Here is a 6,000-nt window from a genome sequence, read left to right as displayed (position 1 = left end):
AATATTGCATTATAATATTGCATTATCCACTATTATGGATAAAACACCTTAACTACATTTACGTTAGTTATGAATCAAACCATTTGTTTCATCCTTTGAATTATCTCTTCTGGGAAGAGGATTAAGGGAGAAGAGGCCGAGGATCCAATCCAGATCCTAGATTCTGTTATTGTAAGTTCCTGGTCTAGTACACACCACACATACACACACACACAGAGTTGACTATGGAGTCCTGATCTTTCGTTGGAAAAATCTCCCATTTTTTTCCTTACATTTCTTACTGAGATCGTGTCTTCCTCTCAGAATTAGACTATGTGCTTAGTGCACCACCTGGTGGACAAATTGCATTGCATGCTGTCTCCCTGGCTCAGAGGTGAAAGCGTCTGCCTGCAATGCGGGAGACCTGGATTCGATCCTTGGCTCAGGAAGATCCCCCGGAGAAGGAAATGGTAACCCACTCCAGTATTCTTGCCGGGAGAATCCCATGGACGGAGGAGCCCACTGTAGCCGTGCAGTCCACGGGTCGCAAAGAGTCGGACACGACTGAGCGACTTCACTTTCACTTTCACAGATACTGGAAAGCTCTATAAATGTTGGGAAACAGGTTTATCTCTCATTACCAAATCCATTTTCAGTATCTGACCACCACTCTAGTAACCTGAACATATTTATTTTATAATTGCTTTACAATTATATGTTCAGTTCAGTTCAGTTCAGTCACTCAGTTGTGTCCGAATCTGCAACCCCATGGACTGCAGCACACCAGGCCTCCCTGTCCATCACCAACTCCTGGAGTTTACTCAAACTCTCATGTCCATTGAGTCAGTGATGCCATCCAACCATCTCATCCTCTGTCATCCCTTCTCCTCCCGCCTTCAATCTTTCCCAGCATCAACATCTTTTCCAATGAGTCAGCTCTTCGCATCAGGTGGTCAAAGTATTGGAGTTTCAGCTTCAGCATCAGTCCTTCCAATGAATATTCAGGACTGATTTCCTTTAGGATGGACTGGTTGGATCTCCTTGCAGTCCAAGGGACTCTCAAAGAGTCTTCTCCAACGTCACAGTTCAAACAGTTCAAAAGCATCAATTCTTCAGCACTCTGCTTTCTACAATAATGTGTTGGTTTCTGCCATACATCATCATAAATCATCCATAGACATCCATATATCCCCTCCCTCTTGAACCTCCCTCCCACCTCCCACCCCATCCCACCCTCCAGGTTGTCACAAAGTACCGACTTGAACCCATTTCTAACCTTCACCAGGGTTTTTAATTTGAAGACGGATCATGTGCCTGTACAATAAACTGTCCAAATGGAGCAAATAAGAATAGAGCTTGGCATTAAAGTTCAATAAATACACTGAAAAACCAACGTGGCTTGTGTCTGTGACAGTGCAGGAGAGCCTCTTGGCACAAGGCAAGCAACACGTGACAAAATAGTCACACTGCAGTTTGAGATATTGCCACACTCCTGTAGGTCTAGCAATACACTCAATAGACTGAGTTATTAGCTATATACAGCACTCTGAACTGGAAAAAAAAAAAGGAATACATACACTTTTTTGAGACATGCAGCGTTTAAAACAGTATATGTGTATGTGTGTGTTCAGTTGTGTCCGACTCTTTGTGACCCCATGGACCGTAGCCCGCCAGACTCCTCTGTCCATGGGATTTTCCCAAAAACAATACTGGAGTGGGTTGCCGTGCCCTCCTCCAAGGCATCTTCCCAACTCAGAGATTGAACGCATGTCTCCTACATTGCAGGTGGACACGTTACCGCTGACCCACCAGCTACGCCCCTTAAAACAGTAAGCCACAGAAGAAACCTCTACGAATTCCAAAGGATCCTTATCATTCAGACTGTACTCTTTGATGACAAAGCAATAAAATTAGAAATGTATAACAAAAGTAGTTTCGTTTTTTATTAAATCTCAAGACCGGCAAAGGTTTGTGAAACACTGATGGATGGAAATAATAACTCCATTTTTTTCAGAAAACTTTGGTGGCCTCTAAAGAATGGAAATACAGTATTATGGCTTCCCAACTAGAGAAGTGTAAAACAGAGATTATAGAAAATTGATAACATTTTCAATCCAAAAGAAAGCAGGAAAAGTAAAATGAAGAGCAATTAGAGGGTAATACAAACTAATAGATGTAAGTTCAAATATATTAATAATTATAAGGAAGATAAACATAATAAATTCATATAGTAAAATAATTTATCAGATTAAAGTCCTACAAATCCAATAATATGCTACTCATGACAGATATCTGACAATAAAACCAGAAACAATATTTGAAAATAAAGGGATGAAAAGCAAGCTTAGCAACCTAACATAGGCAAATAAATGAACTAGGTGGTGTTAAATTAAAAAAAAAATCGATAGGGCATAAAGAAGAAAAGTACATAATAAAGAAATATTTCATTAAGAAAAGAGGACATCATAACTCTGGGTAGACTAAAGAGCAGCTGAATTATTTCTAAGTATGCACGCAAATGCTTTAACCCTCTTTCCTTCAAAAGGTGGAGCATAACTCTCCTGCCTTAATATGGGCTGAGCTTAGCGATTCATTTCTGATGAGTATAATATGGTGAAGTATGTGGTTCCCAAAATCACATCATAAAAGACATCACAGCTACTTCATTGTACTTTTTTTTTTTTTGGTAAATTAATTTATTTAAATTGGAGGCTAATTACTTTACAATATTGTAGTGGTTTTTGCCACTGGAGAAGGCAATGGCAACCCACTCCAGTACTCTTGCCTGGCAAATCCCATGAACAGAGGAGCCTGGTAGGCTGCAGTCCATGAGGTCGCTAAGAGTCAGATACAATTGAGTGACTTCACTTTCACTTTTCACTTTCATGCATTGGAGAAGGAAATGGCAACCCACTCCAGTGTTCTTGCCTGGAGAATCCCAAGGACGGGGGAGCCTGGTGGGCTGCTATCTATGGGGTCGCACAGAGTCGGACATGACTGAGGCGACTTAGCAGCAGCAGCAGCAGTGGTTTTTGCAATACATTCACATGAATCAGCCGTGGGTGTACATGTGTTCCCCATCCTGAAAACCCCTCCCACCTCCCTCCCCATCCCATCCCTCTGGGTTGTCCCAGTGTTCCGGCCCTGAGCGCCCTGTTTCATGCGTCGAACCTGGACTGGTGATCTGTTTCACATATGGTAATATACATGTTTCAGTGCTACTCTCTCAAATCATCCCACCCTCTCCCTCTCCCACAGAGTCCAGAAGTCTGTTTTTCACATCTGTGTCTCTTTTGCTGTCTCGCATACAGGGTCATCATTACCATCTTTCTAAATTCCATATATATGCGTTAGTATACTGTATTGGTGTTTCTCTTTCTGACTTAGTTCAGTCTGTATAACAGGCTCCAGTTTCATCCACCTCATTAGAACTGATTCAAATGTATTCTTTTTAATGGATGAGCAATATTCCATTGTGTATATGTACCACAGCTTTCTTATCCATTCATCTGCCAGTGGACATCTAGGTTGCTTCCATGTCCTGGCTATTGTAAACAGTGCTGGGATGAACATTGGGGTGCACGTGTCTCTTTCAATCCTTGTTCCCTTGATGCGTATGTACATTCTTGAACCACTTGCCCCGGGGAAGGCCAGCTGCCATGCCAGCGGACACTCCTGCAGTCCCAGAGAGGTCTACGTGGGGGAAGACTGATGCACCAACTTGCCAACCACGTGAGTGAGCTTGGAAGCAGGTCCCCAGACCTGTGCTCACCTTTGCAGAACAGTGGCTCCTGCAAACAATGGCAAACTCATGAGAGACCCTAAGCCAGAACTGCCAAATTAAGCCATGTATAGAACCCAGACTCAAAAACCACGAGACTGCAAATGTGTATTGTTGCTTCAAGCCATTAAATTCAGGGGGTATTTTGTCATACAGTAGCAGGTAATCAATAAGATGACCTTGGGCTTCCCTGGTGGCTCAGTGGTAAAGAATCTGCCTGCCAATGCAGGATACATGGGTTCAATCCCTGGTCCAGAAAGATCCCACATGCGCAGGAGCAGCTAAGCGAGAGCCACAGCTGCTGAGCTTGCGTGCTGCGACTATGGAAGCCTGAGTGCCTACAGCCCTTGCTCTGCAACAGGAGAAACCACCCCAGTGAGAAGCCTGCCCAGGACAACAGAAAGTAGCCCCCTCTCACTGCAACTAGAGAAAAGGCCTTGCAGCAATGAAGACATGGCGCAGCCAAAAATAAACAAAATTATTTTCAAAAAAACAAGACGGTCTTAAATTATAGAAAGCAAAGAGTTACTTGTTCAGTTTTGTCTGACTCTGTGACTCCACAGACTAGCCCACCAGTCTCCTCTGTCCATGGAACTCTCCAGGCAAGAATTGGACTGAATAGCCATTCCCTCCTCCAGGGGATCTTCCCAACCCATGGATCGAACCCAGGTCTCCTGCATTGCAGGCAGATTCTTTACAGTCTGAGCCACTTGGGAAGCCCATGCAGAAAGCAAAAACTAATATAATTATAAAAAGAAATTGACAAATCACAAGGCCTAGTGGGAAGACCTAACAGCCTCTATCATAAATCAATAGGTCATGAAAAAAAAATTATAAAATGAAAAACAGTATTATTAGCTAACAGTTAAGAACTTACATGCCTGGCACCATCCTAAGTATTTTGCTTGAATACAGAACCTTGCACCAAAAAACAGAGGCATACATTATATCAAGTGTGAAAAAACCATCACAAATGTTGACCAGCTATAAAGTCACAAAGAAAATCTCAAGATAGTTCGAGTAATCTGTTATACTAGTCACTGTCTCTAAGAAGTACAATGCAACTACATTTAAAACCAATAACTAAAACAAAGTGTTTTTGATTCTTATTTGAAAACTTAAAGTTTTATTTTCAAATAACTCATAGTTAAAGGGGAAATAACACTTATTTAGAGTTGAAAAATGGAAATGCTACTAATCAAATCTTTCAAAATGCAGTTATAGTAGTATTTAGAGGGAAATTGGTAGCCTTAAATGCATTTCCTGAAAATCAAGTTAAAATAAATAAATTGTACTCAACAAATGGAGCCAAACAGAAATACTTAATAAACCTAAATTAGGACCAAAGAGAAATATCAATAACCTCAGATATGCAGATGACACCACCTTTATGGCAGAAAGTGAAGAGGAACTAAAAAGCCTCTTGATGAAAGTGAAAGTGGAGAGTGAAAAAACTAGCTTAAAGCTCAACATTCAGAAAACGAAGATCATGGCATCCGGTCCCATCACTACATGGGAAATAGATGGGGAACAATGGAAACAGTGTCAGACTTTATTTTCTTGGGCTCCAAAATCACTGCAGATGGTGACTGCAGCCATGAAATTAAAAGACGCTTGCTCCTTGGAAGAAAAGCTATGACCAACCTAGAAAGCCTATTAGAAAGCAGAGACATTACTTTGCCAACAAAGATCCATATAGTCAAAGCTATAGTTTTTCCTGTAGTTATATATGGATGTGAGAGTTAGACCATAAAGCAAGCTGAGCACCAAAGAATTGATGCTTTTGAACTGTAGTGTGGGAGAAGACTCGTGAGAGCTCTTTGGACAGGAAAGAGATCAAACAAGTCAATCCTAAAGGAAATTAACGCTGAATGTTCATTGGAAGGACTGATGCTAAAGCTGAAACTCCAATACTTTGGCCACCTGATGCGAAGAACTGACTCATTGGAAAATACTCTGATGCTGGGAAAGATTGAGGGCAGGAGGAGAAGGGGATAACAGAGGATGAGATGGTTGGATGGCATCACTGACTCGATGGACATGAGGTTGAGCAAGCTCCGGGAGCTGGTGATAGACAGGGAGGCCTGGTGTGCTGCAGTTCATGGGATTGCAAAGAGTTGGACATGACTGAGGGGCTGAACTACTGAACTAAACTGAAGACCAAAGAAGGGAATTTTTAAATGATATAATAACAATAGAAAGCAAAAACAACAAAACACAATAGAGAGGGACTGACAGGC

This window comes from Budorcas taxicolor, chromosome 10 (genome assembly GCF_023091745.1).
Source record: "Budorcas taxicolor isolate Tak-1 chromosome 10, Takin1.1, whole genome shotgun sequence".
Classification (NCBI taxonomy): Eukaryota; Metazoa; Chordata; class Mammalia; order Artiodactyla; family Bovidae; genus Budorcas; species Budorcas taxicolor.
This window is presented reverse-complemented; position numbering follows the sequence as displayed.